The sequence below is a fragment of the Lepisosteus platostomus genome, chromosome 10 (genome assembly GCF_059453375.1).
Source record: "Lepisosteus platostomus isolate fLepPlt1 chromosome 10, fLepPlt1.hap1, whole genome shotgun sequence".
Taxonomy (NCBI): domain Eukaryota; kingdom Metazoa; phylum Chordata; class Actinopteri; order Semionotiformes; family Lepisosteidae; genus Lepisosteus; species Lepisosteus platostomus.
The window spans coordinates 15,251,564-15,272,052 of record NC_142620.1 but is presented as its reverse complement, the minus strand read 5'-3'; the positions used below and the strand labels follow the sequence as shown (position 1 = coordinate 15,272,052).

The 20,489-nt window shown below is 38.7% G+C and overlaps 1 protein-coding gene across 5 annotated transcripts in view; it reads left to right on the top strand.

Moving 5' to 3' along the window:
• Window positions 1-20,489, top strand: part of sipa1l1 (signal-induced proliferation-associated 1 like 1) — a 124,699-nt gene that overhangs the window by 18,124 nt on the left and 86,086 nt on the right. Inside the window, exon 1 of one of the 5 annotated variants that reach the window (XM_088648382.1) lies at window positions 9,359-9,427. The exons of 3 other annotated variants lie outside the window; for them this stretch is intronic. The gene's annotated coding sequence lies outside the window, so the exon portion shown is untranslated. Of the gene's footprint in view, window positions 1-9,358; window positions 9,428-18,258; window positions 18,360-20,489 lie in introns of those variants that run through there. One more of the 5 variants, XM_088648383.1, reaches the window with a different exon arrangement.

Below are 20,489 nucleotides of genomic sequence, written 5' to 3'. Positions count from 1 at the left end.
TAAATATTTCCGTAAATGATAAGCAGGCGGTTATGTTCAATGGCAAACATAAAATGTTTCTCCCTTAAAATTACAAATACAATAACTAGAATAATAATTTAAGGAAGTAACACAGTCTAACTGATAAAGGTAAATAAAAAAGGTATAAAATAACAAAATAATGTGCTCTGTGGCCTACAACATGGCTTCACTTCACTATTCACCCTGTTCCTGCTCGGTTCAGGAAAGATTCAGTTGCAAAGAAAAAGGAAAATAAATGAAGACTTATGCAGTAGAAACAGGTATGTAATGTAAATATTCCTTCATCCATAAATTTTCAGCAACTACTTATATACTTATGTATATGGAAGACTGTGGTGAGTCAGGCAGGCTGAGGTCTACACAGTGGATGTGACACCAGTGTGTACTGTAAATAATACTTTTCACAGTTTGTACTCTTTGAATAATACTGATACGTCATCTTTAGTAGTCCTTATTTTTTTCAGTGCGATGGGCAGGGGTGCACTGCTATAGCAGGTAGCTTCTAAGTACTTGGCTATGGTGCAACATGTAGCCTGTAATCTTTGAGGTTGTATTTTGTGTACCTAATTGCCATAATTTGTAGGAATTACATTAGATTTTATCTTGTAGCTCAGAATTTATTTTCTCCTCTTAAGTTTAAAACTTATTTACAGGCCACATATTCCTGAGTGCAATGGGACTTCATAATTGTAATGCAAAGTTAATTAAAATCTTGTGTGTTGAAGAGGGAGTCTGTTGAATAAGTAAAAAGAGTGACAAGACAACTTAATGATTTAGGTTGGCTTTTCTGATGGTTCTGTAGCTTGACATACATTTGTAAAATTTGCATTTGTATGATCATGAGTGCTTGTTCCTGGTTTTGGCTAAAAAAACTGAAATAGTCAACAGGCTTGTGTACTGAAACCACACTTACTGTATTCCATGAAGGTTACACATTAATGGTGCTTTTTCTTAATTGGATTTTTATTGCTCCTGAAGAAAAGAAATGAAATGAGTTCCAATACATTCTGGGCCTGTGTGTACAGTAGGAACCTCTCGTAAACTAACAAATGGAAGTGAAAATCAAAATGTTTCTTTCGCCTCGGGCCCAGAAAGACAATTCAGTGCAACTGTGTTCACAACCATCTGTGATGATTAACTGGTTTGTAAAAGTCAGGTACATTAGTCTGCTGTAGTTTATAGGAATTGGATTATAATAAAAATTAATCAGAAACAACACTACTTCACTTTGACAGGCTGCATATGTCTAACGCCACGTCTGTTTCAGTGAGTGAGTAAGACAGTCGTTGTGCATTCATGGGTCTTATGTGTGATTAAGACATTTTATTGCATCTTGAGTGTCATGAAACAGCTGGAAGGTACCCTATAAAAAACAGACGAGTATTTACCCTCAAGGGTCTCTACCTAAGTAACAGCTTGTGTTGTGCAGTGTAATAGCATGTTAGAGCCACCTGCTACCGCATCACTGTCTCGGGTGCAATACTGGGTGAGTCACATGAAGTGTTTTGTGAGCTGCTTATGTATTTATTAAGAGGGCACGTAGTAGGAGACTTAAAACATTTATGGGGGCTATTTAGCACTGTAGCCAAAGAACTGTGTCTGTTGTTGGTATGGAAAGTTAAATGAACTCTCTGTACTCAAATCACATTACACAGGTCTTTTAACACCCTTGTCTTGACAAACGTCTCTGTGTTATACATAATGAGCACTCCATTTTAATTATAGTACTGCACACTTTTTCAATTTATTAAAGCATTTTGAGTAACGTTTGCAGATCGGGTTTTCATTACAATCTTGAATTTTTAATAAAGCAGTTGGAAACTTTTTGAGTTGGGGAAATCTGCACCATTTCAAGCAGATGTTTAAATAATGAGCTGAATCTCCCCACTCTAGTCTACTTCATTTAATCCCTTACAAGATCATTTTGAGCCTTTTAATTCACTGCTCTAATGGCACTTCTGCAGGTGTCACCTAAAGAAGGCTTCACAACCGAAACGTTGTGTTTTCTCTTTTCTTTTTTCAGCATGGAATAAACCTATTACTTGTTCCTTAAGTAACTGAAGTCAGTCTACGTTCCTAGGTGTGCCAGCTTTACAGGGAGTAGAACAACGAAGATGCTTGAGCAAATTAAGAGAAAACCATTGTTCTGACTTAGTTTTCACTACATTTTTTATAGAAAAATGAGAACTGATCATGTTTAATATATTTATATAATATATAATATATAATTAACATTATTATTAATGCTAAGAATCATCATCTAGTTATGTAAGTGTTTTAGTCTGTTAATGAGAAATAGAAGAGATGTCTCCTGGATCATTGCAATTGCAAGTGGATTGTTTGTCAAAGCTTTTTTCCTTCTAGGCTGATTCTTAAATTACATAAGACTCCCACACACTGGATGTCATTTTGATTTATGTTTGATTTGATCTTTTTGAAATTTTTACTAAATCCATAGAAGTGTCCACCGTGCAGATATATTGATGAGACACTTATATTTTTGTGAAACTTTATTAAGGTCAATTTTGGGCTGTTCTTTAGTACTGTGTGGACAATTGTAGTTTTTATTGTGTCAAATGGGGAAAATATAAACCACAAATTCTCCTACCAGAAATATTCTTGGCCATATGTAGGACTGTTTCTAAAAAGCTTACTCTGTTATTTATTTTATCAATAACAGGTGTTGGGTTTTTTAGTAATAGTTATGTCAGCCACTTATCCGGACTGATCTGTACTTCATTCTGTTAGGGGAGCTGTGCAAACTGTTTTATCTGCCTTAGATAAATCTTAAGTAGGCAAGATGGCAGTTGTAACTAGGAAGTGGTACAATCCATTCAGTTGTTGTAGTTGGGTAAAGTTGGACTAAGAGATGGAAAGCTCATCAGTAGGTCTGAAACAGGTATTATCACCATGCATTGTACCTTCTCTAAGACTCATTACCTTCTTTGTCAGCGAATCTCAACTTTTCTAACCCTGCATTGTATGCACCACAAAAACAAATTAACAAAACAAGCTCACTTAAACTCATAAAAGTTAAAAGCATGCAGGCAAAACTTTAAGTAGGCCAGGCAAACTGTAATCTGGCTTATGATTACTAAAAGACTGATTGCTTGGTCTCTTCTTGAATTGTAGTAATTAGTAACATGTTTTATCTAAGTGCTGTGTTTTTAATGCCATATCCATTAATTGGATTTTTTTTATTTTTTCCTCAATTTAGCAACTCTAGAGGGGGAAAAAGTTCTTAGTAGCACCATTAACTTGGCACGTGGTGGGGTACTGTAGCATCAGTACCCACTTAACCAGCCCCTGCAGTTACAGTACTTTGATAAACAACACGTCCCTTTGGATATATTGGGTCTGCCTGAGGCATACAGTGGAACTGCCTTGTCAAGGACTTTATGAGAATTGTGGGATGCGGCTGTGCATTAGAATGAGTCTCTCTATGATTAACTACCTGGGAGCCCAGGGAACAGGGAGGGGCGAAGCGCACACAGGGTATCGCTGAGTTGTGTAATTGCAAATCACAGAGTTTGTTAACGAGCCACGAGCTTTGTAGTAGTACAGTACGTTTCTAGTTTTTTTAAACTGAAACATGGCAGCACACAAGAGCCAACAACATGCTTGTACAAACCAAATAACAAACCTTAGTAGAAAGCTGTAGTGTGCTAGGTTATCGGAGGCTAAACCTTCCTATCGTTTGTGTTGCCTTGATGGAAGCTGTCTGTGTTGGGAGTTTATGAATTTGGCATTTTAAAAAAGAGAAGCACAAGGAAGAAGACATATGTTCTGCATGAATTAAGTAAAGCTCTTTAAGGAAGTGTGTAGCTCCTCATGTTTAAAACAAAATTGTTAAACACAGATTTTGTTCCTTGCCTACTACTCATTTTTGTAGAATTGATTGTATTTTCTGAGAACTAATGATTTCATTACATGTATAATCACAATTCATAATTAACCAGTGCCGCCGAAAGTTTGGGAAAAAAAGCATAAAAAAAGTTTAGTTTGGATATCTCGATTTTATTTTTTTATTTAAATAGTGGCAATAAAGGGAATTCAAATATATGCTAATTCAAAGTCTCAGCCTAGAATTTAAATCTTGGCTTTTTTTTGCTCCTTCGTCTGTAATATCAGAACCAAAAGCAGACTTTCCCCTTTATGTCTTTTAAGTTTGTAAAAAAAAGGGCCTAGCAATTAGCAAGAAACTGTGGATTCCATATTCTCTTTTGTTGAGTAACACAAGAACTGTCTACAGGAAGAGTTACCTTGTATTTTAGTGCCACACATTCTGTTGGTAATGTGCACAGATAACGCAAGAGCAGAATAACTGCTGATTAATAAGAACACAGATGAATGATTAGGTTTTATATATTAAAAGGTTGCTGAAATACAGTGAATTTGCTGTTCAGCAGAGCAGTACAGTACAACTTGTGATAAAATCATTTTAATGGCAGCTAACTTTAAAATTTTTTTACTGTGGTGGTGCAGTAGTTACTGCACCACCACAGTAACTACACTGTAGAAGAGCTGCCCGCTTCTCACATAGGGTGTCTATGAGTGGCTGATTATTTTTTTTTATAAGCCTCTGTTCAGTATTCCTACTTTGTATAATTATGGAACAAGAGTACTTGTATGTTTAACATGAATACAGAATCAGTTTTTTAATGATTTCTCTTTAAACACTTCACCTCTTTCTCATATAAACAATTTGCAAACCAAATGCCTGTACATTGTTCATACTGTTAATGTAAATCATTCAATTTACATTAATGGTATGAACAATAGGAGAAGCAGTGGACTTCAAAAATATGTTTTGTGTTTCTCTAGCGTATGACAGAATTATCTGAAAACACTGTTGTATAGTAAAAGTTATTGTATCAAGCTGTATATCCTTTTCCAATTTGTAAATTCTTCTAGGTTGTACAGAGAATTCAATTCAAAATATTTTATTAATCCCTGGGGGGCAACAAAACATAATAAAAACCGGCGTTGCTAAGAAAAAAAGTATATACTGTACATAAATAGCAAACAGCAAGCACTGTGAAAGAGATTGAAAGTAACAATGTTGTGTATTTAAGAAGGTATTAAAGGTATTTGTTGAGGAGGCTCGGTCCAACAGAGAGAGAATGATGAAGAGGGAAGTGCACTGCCTGTTCGTTCATGTTTGTATTTTTTCACAGTAAATTGTTGTGAAAGACAAGGGCTAATTGTATGGGTAAAATTTAGGCATGGTGCCTTTAGCTGCTCAGTGTTTTTACTCACTCCCTTGGGCAGCTTCTAGAAAGTACAGTAAAATCCTTGGGTGAATATCCATCGGGCTCTGTGCTTGTGGCAAGCAAGAAACGCAGACTTTTTTTTCCCCAGTCTTCTCTGATTTAAAGTTAAAAAAAAAAACAGCCTGTTAGACTTGAGGCCATGGGCTGGAGTTGAAAGCAGGTCACGAGATGGAGAAAGAGGCTCCATTGACGAAGGAACTGTCCTCCTGTACCTGACTGCCCCGGAAGAATGAAGACTTGATGAGCTGGGATTTGGATTTCTGTTTGAGCTCTGCAGTGAGCGCCGCGGTCTGTAGGTCTTCCTGTGGCTGCAGGGTAGGAAGATGGCAGGAGGAATGTGACCCTGGAGAGTGGGGGAGGTTCCAGTGAAGCTGGCGCAGGTTGTGAGGTTGTGTGGGAGTCTGCTGCAGCTTAGGTCCTACCTCTTCTCACTCATTCCTTGAGCAGTCGGCACTTTTTTGCGGCCTGTGCATCGATTCTGTCAAATTTCTTTTTACAGAAAGCACTTTGCCTTGTCAGGAAGTTTAAATTTATTTTTTCAATTAGATGTCTCCTTTAAATGCTTCTACATAGGTTTCTGCCCCAGTTGTTAACGGCTGATGTTAATCACAGCTAAGTGCATTGTCCAGGAGTCTGTTCCAATTCTTTCTTCAACGAATCCTGCATAAATTGTATTGGCCAGTGTGTTTTTATTAGCTAGTGTCAGAAAGGAAGCTAATGCATTTTATTAAGACCAAGGCATTTATCTTTCTTTATTGGATGAGCAAACATATTAATGAACATCAAGATGCTAGAATGCGATGCTGAAAAAGGAAGAAAAATGTTATTTTATTGAGACTTGCTGATGTTTTTTTTTCATTTCCGTTTTCTCCTGAAAGCTGGTCATCCTGGTCTTTAAAAAAAAGGAACAGGTGTTTACACAAGAAAATTAATGTTTATTTTTCGAGTACCTCTCATTTCTTTTCCTGAATGTAGTCCACTTAAAATTGTCCAGTGTGCGGCCTGTAGTCATGGGACATTGTGTTCAATCGGTTTCTTGAAGCAATAACTGTGTGCCTCTCTGAGCTGAAAGATAAATGGTTTTGAGCCCCTGCAGTGAAACCAGACAGGTTGTAATTTTCGTTTCAGATGGTCAACATGCTGTGAAAGTCATGTGACTGGTAGAAGAAGATATATTAAAAGGGATATTTCACATCCCCAGTGACAAGTTGTTGCCTTGCTGAGATAACAGCAACAACCACAGAGGAGCTGTCTGAACATGCAGAATGTGTCACTTGGTTGGGCTGGACCTGGTTTTCGGTAACAGGAGATTCCAGTCCAGCCACTTGTGCAACATCAGGGCGAGTAGGTTTTTAATGCATCGGGATGTAACAGGGCAGAGGTACCTGGGAGACTGATAGTACTCCTAAACACATATTGGGGTTTATGTTAGGAGTCTGGTGTTTGATGTGTTATTTTGGCAGTCCTGTGATACCAGTGGTAATATCACTACAGGTCCCATGGGTTGCTAATACAGCTGAATAAGACATGGCTGAAAATGAGCTTTCGTTTCTTTTTTTTAACAAAAATTAAAACTTGTCTGTCAGTTGAAGAAAACCTCTTTTGTTTGAAGACAATTGCTGTAAGACAGGAAGCTGTCAGATTTTTTTCACTGATAAACTGAAATGGACATGGTACATCTTAACTGCTACCGTGAGAACATGCACCAATTGCACTGGTACCATACAATCGTGCAGCCACTTAACACTGGTTACTGTTATGTGACCAGTCAGGGAACTCCCAGACATCTCTGTCCTATTCAGTCGAGGTACTGCAGGGCCAGTTTTAATGTTAAGTTAATGAGAACTTCTACAACCAGGCTTTGAGATTTAGCTTGTTGAGCCAGTAAGGCACTCCCTACTGAAGTGATTTCAGGAGGGGTCACTGTTTTAAGCCTTCACATCCAGCATGTGTCCAGAACATTTTGAATTAGACTCCATAGCTACACATAGTGCTTGATCTTGGCTGGGAATCCTTAAGTAGTTATAAAGTAAACTGGTTGTACAGGGGTTAAGGGTGGAAAACAAACATGAGATAAACAAGGCAGAGGTGGGCTTGGTTAAAAATAAATATGGAAACAATGGTCACATACTTAAGAGTTTGGAGTTATTCCATCCCTGCCTTTGATGGAAGCTATGGCTAGCTGTTTCCTGGAATTTGCTAATGGCAAAATAGGCAGTAGGAGAAGATCAAGATTATATTGTTGTATTTATAGTGATTATATTATAGAGTAGTGTCAAGATTATATTGATCTAATACTCAATGGTTGTTAGTTGACTCTTTTTTCACAAGTGCCATGAAATGCTGGACGTTTTTCTGTGTCCTTACCGAAGCCGCACTTGTTGATGCATTTTTAAGCTGTGTAACCTGGAAAAAACTTTTCCATTAGTGCGACTATTCTCTTCTTGTTTTTCTCGTGTACTTCTCAGAACAGGAAAGCTTCTGTCATATGCTGTAATAAACTTTCATAGATAATTGTAAATCTTGGATGAAAAGATTGCAGTTGGATAGTATGTCCTGTTTGGAACTGCCAAGGATCAGTGTGTGAGACTAGATTTCAGGTATTTCCCAGCAATAATGGACTTAGTGGAAACTGGGAAATGTGTTGGCTGAGACAATGTCGTTAACACTCAGTCGTTATTTACTGCAGGTGCTAGATGATACTTAGTCAGCTTCTTAACAGGGAGACAAGAATCAAGGTAAGGTTTTTAGTTCAGTTTCTCTATTAAAATATTGCTATGAATGCAGTTCACCAAGAGAGCAAGGAGCACTATATTTAGAACTACTCTTAACAGTAATGTTAATCATTTACAGTGGCTTCTATGTTGCTTAACTTCAGTCTGGTTTGGTGATAAGTAGATATTTAATCTGAGGATCTCAAGAAGCCGTGAGTGTCAGCTTTGACCACGTGGCTGGCCCCCACAACTTGCACTACAAAAAAGTTCCTCCTGGTCTCCATTCTGCTTGAATGTCTCTACTGTTGTTCTCTGGTTCAGGTTTCATTGTTGATTAAGTTAGTTACCTTAATGATTTTGAATAATTGAACCAGGACCCTTTGCAAGATTCTCCATTTATGATGAAAAAGATTGAGTTCCTTCATCTTGTTAGTGTAGAATATTTCCTTTAGGTCCTATAAAGGATCAGGAATGAGGTTGGACCAGTGCAGCAATATCTGCTTTGCATTGGAGTTACCAAAACTATACATGAGGTATTACCAGTGCATAATTTAGACTTTTAACATGTACTATATGTCCTTTATGAATTGTGTTCAAATTGTCTACACTGCAGTGTAGTAGTATAATTTTCTAATAGTATTCTTGTAAAATAAAACTGGTATCGGAATCCGCTGTGACTGACAGGTGATATGAATCATGAGACATGTTGCTGTTGTAATTGCTGTTTGTATGATCTCGCCCGATGATTGTGCTGCTCTGTGAAGACACCTCCTTGCGGTGATTTGGAGGTGAAAACACCCCGGCCTCTTTTAATGATGTCATGCCTGATGAGCACAGTAAAGATGTGCAGAATGTGTATAAGCATCTCAAAGCACCTATCATCTTTTTATTTCTGTAGGGTACTAAACTGGGCTATATGCATAGACTTTTAGTGCTCAGGACTAACTCTGGCATCGAGGGGTTTCATGCGTGCTCAGTTTAACATTTGGGATTGGTTTGCAGGCAGCAACAGCCTGCTCATGAAGATAGGGCTATCAGAACATCTGCAGTAGGTGGAGACGACCAGGGGGTTTTCTGCAAGAGTGATGATGGGGTGGAGGGAAGGATGCAGAACCGAGCTCTTGGAAAGCCACATAGTTATGCTTAGTTGGGCATGACCATGTGCTATCCCTACACTCTTAAACACCAGTTAGGAAATCCAATACAGTTCCTGTTTAGGACAGGAAGAGTACCTCAAATTAAGTCCTGCTTTAACAAAAACTTTTGAATTGCTAAGTGATTGGAAATTTGAAATTCAATGTTGACATAAGGTTTCTGATGGCTAGGTGCAGCAGGTCCATTTGGAACAGGGGGAGCCGTGGTAGCTCAGACGGCAAGGGCGTCTAGCTCCTGACTGGAAGGTCCCGGGTTCAATCCCAGGTAGGGGCAGGTGATGTAGTTTGCTGTAATTCCTTCCAGACGGCTCCCAGGTCCATTCAGCCTGCTTTCCAAGTGAGTACCGGGGTTAATCCTTCTGGGGGTAATAGGCCAGCCGGAGCGTGATGCTGACCACATCACCTCCACTCCCAGTGTCAGATGGTTGCGAAAAATGGTGGCCCTTGCCCCCATTTCCCTCAGGGGCCTTTATGGCCTGAAAAGGGGACCTAACTTACCTACCTACCATTTGGAAGGGGGACAGCATTTTAATACAATTCCAGGCCTCCATTTTTGCTGAAAGTACCCAGTTCGGCTAAAAAAACACTGAACTGTAAGCCAAACTGAAGCATATAACAACAATTAAATCTAAGGCATAATAGACAACTTGATAGGATGTTTTTATAAAGAATGGTAATGGTGCAAGCAGACCACGTTTCAGCTTTAAAGTGTTTTATTTCGGGTTTTAAGTTATTATATGATAAGGAAAAGAGGATATATAGTCTGATTCTTTTGCTGCAGGCTTGGCATTTTTCACATAGAAAAATATAATAAAGTATTGCCGTTACTTCCTATCTGGAGGGGTATATGAACCAGTAATTATATGATTTTAACTTGTGGGCTGTAGTGCAGATGGTGGCATACACATACATTGCTTTTATCTGCATTATAAAGCAGGAAAAAAAGAAACCGCTCATATGTTCATCAAAATGGAAATATGAAGCAGAAAGTAACAGGACTACACAGGATGTGGGATAAACCCAATTACTGACAACCAAACCTGAAAAGTTCATTGTTTGCTAAGGGGAAAGAATTTAGGGTTGTAAAATGCCTTCTTAATTTCTTCAATCTCATTTGAGATGGTAATTAATTGTTTGCAGCTTCTGCTCACTATGCAGATATTCACATTTTTGAAAATGCATCAATTCCATTAGACGTATTTAATAATTGGAAGTTTTTTTTTATCCACTTCACGTCTTTCACAAAAGAGACTGTTGGGCTTTTGTTTCTGTAACTGACTAAGATGTGTTCTGTGTATGCAGCAGGTTTGATTGTTTGGAGTGTACAGAGTCAGCACAGCATGGCTCAGAGAGAAAGGAAACCCCATTCCCTGCTGTTCATTGTTTTATTTTGTCAGGAACTGCCCAGATGCCTTTGGTTCTGCATGTGTGGCTTTATAACTTTTTGACCTTTTAAAACCTGACAACAAACTTGAAGGATAGCTGTTTAGGGAAAGGCATCAGAGAGCAAATTGGATCCTAGTGCTTTTATTGAAGTGTGTTTGTGTGGGGTTTGTCTCACATCATAATAATAATAATAATTGCTTACACTTATATAGCGCTTTTCTGGACACTCCACTCAAAGCGCTTTACAGGTAATGGGGACTCCCCTCCACCACCACCAATGTGCAGCATCCACCTGGATGATGCGACGGCAGCCATAGTGCGCCAGAACGCTCACCACACATCAGCTATCAGTGGGGAGGAGAGCAGAGTAATGTAGCCAATTCATAGAGGGGGATTATTAGGAGGCCATGATTAGTAAGGGCCAATTGGAAATTTGGCCAGGACACCGGGGTTACACCCCTACTCTTTTCGAGAAGCGCCCTGGGATTTTTAATGACCACAGAGAGTCAGGACCTCGGTTTTACGTCTCATCCGAAGGACGGCGCCTGTTTACAGTATAGTGTCCCCGTCACTATACTGGGGCATTAGGACCCACATGGACCGCAGGGTGAGCGCCCCCTGCTGGCCCCACTAACACCTCTTCCAGCAGCAACCTTAGTTTTTCCCAGGAGGTCTCCCATCCAGGTACTGACCAGGCTCACACCTGCTTAGCTTCAGTGGGCTGCCAGTTGTGGGTTGCAGGGTGATATGGCTGCTGGCATCAGTCAAACTGTCTCCCTGCTCGCTGATGATTTTTCTCACTTTGCAAAGGCAGAAGGACATCTGACCAAAGCCAAAAGCTACATCTTAGTCTTTACTGTAAGCAAGCACAATGATGCCTTTTTAGTCTGTCTTTACTGGGTACGAGAATATTCCTGTCTGCAGGACATAGTTATGCACTTCCTACCACTTAGCACCTCAGACCTTGGACATGTTTTTTTTTCAGCCATGAAAGCTTTATGAATGTAACTAAAAAAATCCATGAATAGGATCACTGAAGTGCTTTGTGACTGAAGCTTGATATTACTAATAAATGGAAGGATCACTCGCATTGTTTGTTTCTTGTGTTTCTGCCAGTGTTCCATTTTTTCCTGTTTGAGCTATTCCAAGGTTCCACATCCTTTCTGGAATCCAAGCACGTAATAAATTTCCACACCACGAGTTTGTCCTCAGTGTAAAGTGTGGATTGAGATCAGGAATGCGAGTGCTTGGCTTAGCTTTAGACCATAACCTTGACCTGTTGACATTCTGGCCCGGTATTGGAGCTGTAGCCCCAGTATATATTCTAACCTGCTCTAATATTTGCAGCTTGCAGGCAGGTGAGGATGCAGCGGGGAACTGTAGTTGTTTAATTTGGTACTGTAGTTTTTCTTCGGATAATAGACACTTCAGGCCAGTTGTTAGGGCTAAGCAGTGGGAATATCCCTTTGAAATCAGAGCACCAGCCATGGATTTCTGGATCACAGCAAAACCATATTCTTGGCTCAGATTCTCCAAATGGGGAAGAGGGATTGAAGGTTTAGTTTTTTTTTCCAGAGAACCATTCAAGTGTGTTAAGAAGCACTTTTTGAGATGCTTCATTAAATGTAAGTCTCTAAGCAAAGTAGGTTAAAAACTGTATTTTGTACATTTTGCTGACTGGACTGCTTACTTTGCGGTTTGCGTTATTAACTTAAAAAAAGAGACATTAAGCTATGTGGGTTTCAGCCCAAAAGTGATTGGGAGATTTTATTAGGAGCAGCAACCTGAAAATCCCAGTTTGCATTAATGATTAACATCTATGGTTGATATAGTGGGTTCATTAACAGAGCATTACTGTGTTTCAGAGGGATCTTATGGAGGATTCAGGACAGAGTTATTATCTTAAATAATATGATGCCCACAAAAAAAAAAACACTGCTATCCTTTGCTACATTTTTGCAGGGTGGTCTTTGCAGTATTCCCAAGGTTAATCATTCCTAGAAACCTGTGTGTGAATCTCCGTAACCCCTGGTCACAATTCAGGAGAAAATGGACACCTCAGTTTTCTAGTTTTCTGCAAAGGATGTTTACAAGAAATTACAGTTGCAGATTCTTTATATGAGAAACTCCAAGAAAATCTTAGACTAATTCATATTTCCTGATTTTACATTGAACCTCTTTACAAACATCCATGTTTTTTCCTAATAAATTGAAAGTAAAGTTTCTGCTCACGTGAGTTGCTCTGGGAAAGTACTGTAAGTAGTACATCAGCATACAAATGGCACAGTTTTCTTTTCTTCACTTGTCTTCAGTTTAATCCCTACCTCTCTGCAGTATCTTACTCATAAGGGTGGAGAGGTGGTGTTCAGCGAGTCTTTCATTGTCTCATCAATTTCCCAGCTGATGAAAATAATTTATGCAGACGGCTGCACTTTTGAACCCAGGTGAATGTGACTGTGCTGCAGTGCAGTGACTTGGATGACATGGATTCACTCCTGATGCTGTTTCTTTCAGCTCTGGATCACAGAAGGCTGTTGCTAGTTTAAAAAAAAAGTTGGGCTTATCTATCCATATGAGTTACTGCATGCACGAACAATAAACCAATTGTAATAATGATTAGATAAATTATTTGTTCTACTTTAGGTAGTCTGTGTTGAGTTCATTTGAGAAATGGAGGCTTACAAAAGCTAACTTTCAAAAGAAACCAGGATTTTTAATGGTAATGTACTTATGTTTTCTTTTATATAAAATTTCCAGCCTTACCCATGTGCCTGGAATGAATAAACACAATTAACTCGAGGTGGTATTCCAGGTTTTGCTTACTGGCAGCGTTCCTTTGTATCGAACAATTTATTCCAGGCTGAATTTGCTAGTGGCTTTATGGCCCGTGTCAGATATAATAGTTCCCAGCATACAAAAAGTTCCCAGGCATACAATGTACAAAAGTGTGGCTGCTTGTTTCCTTGACAACCAGTGCAGAATAATGATACCTCACATTAGCTTTAGGTTTACACAGTCTTTAACTTTGGGTGCTTAAAAACAAATCGATTATAAACATTCTGTGTTCCTCTGAGGGACATGTAAACTAACAATCAGGCTTGAAGCTGTGAAAGAGAAAATTTAAAAGATGTAATGCTAATGTAATAGCAGTTCAATTAAATAAGATTGAACATACCACTACCACTGTGCTACCACTGTTTTAACTAAATTAAGAAGCCTTCAAACCTAAGTGTTTCACTGCAGATCTTATATAATAGTGGTGTGGCATATCTATTATAAAGGAACTTTTGTGGCGTGTTGGAAGATTATCAACACATATGAGAATAGTTTATTTAAGGTATGGTAATTTAAGCAGCATTCAGATTTACTATTGAATATCCAAATAATGGGTATAATTTGAACAGCATGCTGTTTAAATGATGCTTATAAACATACTCGGGTACTTTTGCAGCATTTATAATATGAAGGTGTTGAGATGGCTGTGCAAATGTCTGGGAATGTTCTTGAAAAGAATAAGGTGTTGAAATATCTGCACCTGCCCTCTTCAAGCCCTTCTTCAGTGTGATTCAGCTCGCTGTCCGATACCCCGTAATTAATTAGCTTTGAAGTGAATATTCATAAAAGATTTTGGCTGTGGTTAAGTCTGTACAGGCTTTGTGTAAAAGCTGAAAGGTGTTATTCACACATTTCTAAGGAAAATGCATGCTCAGATGTAAGATGCTTTGAATGTGGCAGTCCAGTTTTTCATGAATTTCATCATGCAAATAGACGGTAATTGTAAAATATTACATAGATTTAATTCCTATATTTAAACACCTACACAACAGTGCCTGAGGTTTCGTTTAGGAGCCCCTTGTCAAATGAATAGTCTGTGTCTGTAGTAAGTACTGCATTACTGTTTTGAGATACATGAGAGACTTTTTTATTGCTCTACTTGGCCACAACAGTCTCTAGATATCAGTTTTGTTGAATTCTGAAAGAGGTGCGATAGACAGTTCTGTTTCTGCATACCTTTGGTCTTATTACAACCTCTGCTCAATCAGATTCTGCTTGAAAAAAAGAGGGCTGAGCTCACAGCAGTTCCATATTTTGTTGTTGGGCGTTCCTGATATTTCAGCCATTAAGCATAAAATAGAAATTGGAGAGAAACCTTAAAATGTATTATTTATCTGTGGTTATTCATTATTCAATTTGATTAATTTGTATAGTCGATGCTCCTCACAGAACAATTTTTTTTCAATGTAAATAAATAATGAATAATAATGGCATTATCTCAAATAGTGAGATATATGTACATAAACAGTAATTCATTTATATTGAAATGCTGATGATCATATAGTTCCTATTTCATTGAATATGTATATGGTCATTTATAATAGAATATTAGTTATAATGTAGTTTCTGTACATGAATATCATTTACGTGCATATCATTGACTGCTCTTAGCATATGTCACTGTAGTTACTGTGCAACAGACCTCGACATGAGCAGTTTATTTTGGTATTTTTTTTAAAACCTGGCTTTTGCACCCGAACAGCTGTTTTCACTATTGGGGAAATAAAGTCTTCCAGTAAGCTTCATTAAGGCATGCTGTTTCCAGGGGGGAGATTACTGAAGAGGTGGTCTCTCAGATAGTGCTGCCAGTACTGTATTTTGAGACAAGTTAGAGACACCAAGTAAAGCACTCACTGGGTTCACAAACCCGGGCTTTCAAATATTCTAAGCTCCAGACTGATCTAGATGTTCTGCACTGTAAAATGTGATGTTAAGTACAGAAGTGATCTCCTAGGAAAATTGAGAGGTTTACTATTTTTGTAAATTATTGCATTAAAGGTTAAATGATATTCTCCATATAATGAAACAAGACTTCAAAGCAACTTCATTTGTATTTCTCAGACCCATTTAAAGATTGCAGGGGCATATTGTCTGTTTCTTTTGGCCCATTTCACACTTGAGACTGGTTCAAGTATTTCATCGACTTTCCAGAAACCAGTGAATAGGCACATTGTTGATAAATATTATTTCCATCTGAGTGCCTTGATTATAATGTCAGCCCTTTCTTTTTACACCACAAATGTGATTCCTCAGCTGTTCTGTTCAGTGAATAATATAAAGCACAGTGCACAAGAATGTAGAGGGGGCAAAAGTCCTGTCTGTTAGTGGAATTTAAATAAATTACATTCTTGTGCTCTTTTGGTTCCTGCCTGTGTGTGGAGTGTAACCCTTTAGTTCATTAGTGTCTCAGTGGGCAGTGAGATACGCTTGAAAATAAATGTCATGTGTTTAACACCGATTTGACCTTTTTTGACTAGATTTTTTAGAAAACTTTTCTTTTGTGTTTTTATGCTATACACAATAGAATAATGATATGTAGTCCCAAATTGGAGAGAATGTGATGAAACACTCTGTCTTTTAGTTAGAATATCAAGGTTATGTGGTTTCCCTAGCTATTTCCTTAGCTTATGTGTTGCATTGCTCATTTGCACGTCTTCCAGGAGGTATTCAGATTTGAATAATTAAATATTACCCTTATGTCACTACCTTGCTCCATCTGTTTCAGTTTGCACCCTCATTCAGAAATCCCAGAGCCAGAGTTGAAATGAGCTATTATAAAGGTTATTCTGAACCACAAAATAGAAGATTTGGAATGCATAACAGGAGTAGAAATGTATTTAATCACTTGCCAGCAGGTGATTTTTTATTTCCTTTTTCCCTTGCCTAGAGCAGTCGCTATGGTTGTGGTTTTCTTTGGTTAAAACCGTTTTTAACAGGTATGCGTGTCTAGTTAACAATGGGTGTCCTTTTCTGAATCTAGGTTTGTTGTTAGGTTCTTTAAACATTATTTTGATTTCTTTACCTGTTGGGTGTTATTTCCAGGACTTCAAGAGGAGGTTCTGAGTAATCGTGATTTAGAGTCTGGTGATACGGCAGTGTTTGAATGGTGAAGAGAACAGGCTGGCTGTAAGAAATCAACATTGGTATGGTTTGAGAAGGTTAATGGCATCGAATCCTCAATTTTAACGAAAACAGAAAAAAAAAAACAGAATCAGAGTGGCCAACTCAAACAAAACCATTAGTCCTGCTGCTGTTCAAGAATGCAAAGAACAGATTTTGCCTCTTTTGATAACTTTGGCAGCTTTGCCGTGAAAGCGTCAGTAAAGTGTGGTTTTGGCTTTGGTGGGAAGGCTCTCAGTGCTATGGCTTTAACAGGACCGCCCTACCACAAGATATGATTTCTCCCCTGCCTCCATAAAGAATGCAGACAGACTGTTCTCTGGAGGAGCCTTGTGTTCTGCTTTCCCAGCTTCTCCTGTACGTTGTGCCTTTCCTGGGTTTGGCGGTCTCCTTCGCAGCTGTGATGCAGTGCCGCTCGCCTTACAAGTCCCCGCCGGGTGATTCATTGCTCTGACTGGATCCTTCCTCTGCTGGTCCAGATCAGAGACAGGGTGATGTGCAGTTAACTCTTTCTGAATGTGTGGTACTGCTAGCAAGTAAAGTGCTAGTTCATAATCCTGCCATGCCCATTATTAAAAAGTCAAGCTTTAGGATCATCTAGAAGGATTCATCAGCTGGCAGCCTGTTGAACCAGATGATAACAATGATAGCCAGATGATGGCATAAAACGGGTTTGGTGTTGTTCTTATTATTCCTTACCCTTATAAAGCACTTTTCTGGGCACTCCACACAATGTGCCTAATGGGGACTCCCATCAATGACCTGTGTGTAGCCCCCACCTGGATGATGCTCCGGTAGCCAGAGTTCACCAGTCTGGTCGCCACACAGCTATCGGTGAGGAGAAAATAGTGATGAAGCCAAGTTATAGATGGGGATTATTAGGAGGCCATGATTTGGTAAAGGCCTATGGGAAATTTGCCCAGCACACCGAGATAACACCCCTACACTTTTCAAAAAACGCCTTGGAATTTTTAATGACCAAAGAGAGTCAGGACCTCTGTTGTACGTCTCATCTGAAGGACGGACCCTTTTTACAGTATAGTGTCCCCATCACTATACTGCGGCATTAGAGCCACAGAGACCGCAGGTTGAGCGCCCCCTACTGGCCCCACTAACACCTCTTCCAGCAGCAACCTTAGCTTTCCCAGGAGGTCTCTCATCCAGGTACTGACCAGGTTCACACCTGCTTACCTTCAGTGGGTTAATATTGAACCAATAGGACTTCCATTGAGAAAGAATCTGACCCTTAGGTTTTATGAGACATAGATACAGTACTTGTGCAGGTACTGTGTTTTGAGTAAATATACAGAAGCATGGAGTTAAAATATGGAGCAGAATAGCAATACAGCTTCTAAGTACAATCTGTACATGAGCCTTCTGCTCTTAAATGTATAATAGAGTAAAATTGTTATGCAGTGGGAGTCCTATTTGCACCCCCTTGTTTGCTCCCTTTAGTTTCAGCGTAGCACATGTGGAGTTTCTGTGTTGTCAGTGTTTGTTAGTGGACATTGATGTCTTGGGTAAATGACTGGCATATTTTTGGGATAAATTTGACTACATCTTATTGATAGATTATGGCCTGTGGACCACAAAGTTTGATTTTGCGATGATAACTGCACAGTGGGCTTGAGTGGATCAGTGGTTAGCACTGCCGTGCAACATTAATGAGCTTGTTTGATGGGTGGATTCAGCTGAGGAGGCTGTGTGGGTGGCATTGGGTTTAAGGAGCTCTGTGGTTAGTGTTCTCGGCTGTGGTTGGGGGCAGGCAGTTGAATTTTGCTGCTCAGTGGTTAGAAAGCTGTGCTGTAAGTTTAAGTAGCATAGATGGGATTTGCTCTACAACAGCATGAAAGGCAGTGAGTATAAACTCTCAGAGATTTGATTGCTGGACTGTGGTTTGTAAGCATGATTTTAGTTTGAACGTGCGTGGGTGTGAGTGAGAGACAATCAAAAGTACTTGGATACACATCATTCATGAGGCTTATAAGTGGAAATACTGGAGCATTCTGCTGCTGTGATGTGTTCAGTGAATCTGGAAAAAAAATGCAGAACTTGGACAGAGCAAAGGAACAAGGACGTGCACCATATAAAAAAAAATGGTTTTAGACCTTTTTAATGTGAAGGTTTAGCATTGATTAACTCTATCATAAAATCTTTAGGAATTTAAGAGAAAAGATTTGATTTTTATTAATTCAGTACTTCAATTTGGCACTTGACAATGGTGTCTTGAAGCGAGATTAAATTTTCTATGTAGTCTAAAAATCAGAAAATCTTCTCACCACTAGATATGTTTTGCTTTGCCGAGGATTTAACACTGTATAATCCTTACACATTAGTTGTTTTGGAAACAAATTGTGCTATCTAGTGAATTATTTGGGTTATTTTCAGCTTTTGTTCTGGAAAGGCACTCAGTGTGTTCCGATTCAGTTTGTTTTAATTACACTTCATGTCATGCACCATTTCCTTCCAGCATAAAAGCCAACCTTGCATAAGAGCAGGGTATAAAAATACATATGTAAATGTCCTTGATATTCAACGAAGCAAAACTTTTCTACCAATGTTGCAAGATACACGGCTACATAAAGTGAAATCTGGGCTTTAGCTATACTAGGGAAAACTGTTCTGCCAAAGTTCTCGAGAGGAAATACAGTTATACAATGGAGAGGAAAATAATGGATGGATGTATTCTTCAGCTTTACTTAAAACGTTTTGGAGCAAGTTAGATGTGAATATCAGTCCTTTTGTTTGTTTCTGTCATTCATCTGGAATTCAATGCTTTGTGGAAACCTGGAAGAGCTGTGCAGCATCAGAATGGAAAAAACCTGTGCATCACTGGGAGATGTGAGAGTTTCATTTGTAATTTGTTTTCAATCTTAGAAACCACCAACGTGAACCTTTAAGGTTTTTCTAGTATCTGTGATTACCTGCTTCTCTGTTCTTTTGTCTTCTCCCAAATGTTTGAAATGCCCAGTTCACTGAAATTCTTTACAGTCTTGCCCAGTAGTCCGATTTCTGTTCCATTGTCTGATAAATTTAATCATGATGGGATACCCCTGAGCTCATATACTGTAGTCTGCTGGATTGTGATCTTTGCCGGGTATTTTCAGGATCAGTACGGTAGGCTTCAGTGTCCTGTGGCGAAGTAATTGCATTCAGTGTTCAGTGCAAGCGGTCAAATTTCCTTGGCTTTCAGGTCTAACTTTTCTTCTGTGATGCCCATCTCTGATAGTTTCCTAGCTAATTGCTCCAGTTGAACATATTGTCTGTTTCTGTTTTAGGTCTACATGAGTTTTGCATTACAAGTACAGTATCTTGAACTATGTTTCCATTTTAAACTTTTAGCCGTATAAGGGCTGGAAGCAATGTTCAAAAGGTGTTCATTTAAGGAAATAATTAAAGTGGATTCATTAAGTGATTAAGAGCTTAAAGATCAATGCATACCAAAAGTCACTGGCCCCACAAGGACTGCAGATTGATAGCCTTACAAACCAGATCCAATCTGACAATACTGCAGATCTTTTCTCAGTACCCTAAAAGGAATTTAAACTGCATGGCCAGTGCATGTCATACAGTGATGTGTGTTCAATAACAGAAGGGCTGGTTTTTACCTGCTTTAATTACCAACCCTACTCCAGTTTACAGCCACTAAAATGAGAAGGAGGGATTAAATCATGTGAACATTTATCACTCAAATCAAAGACACAAAAGGGTGCTTTGATAGAAGGTAATCTTTCCCTCAGCAGTGTGTGCCTGTTTTAGTATTGTCTTTCAACAATGTATTAGAAAAGTAGTTTGAATTATGAGGCACTATTTATAAGTTAGTCTCATCCATGAGCTTATTAAAGGAAGCTAATTTTGTTTATTACATTTTTATTATATACATTGACTAGAAAATTGTAAATTGTTCATTTACGCAGTTGTAATATAAATCCTAAAAATGTCACAAATCTGCTCATTATAGTCTTTTTTGTAGTTTTTTTTAACAT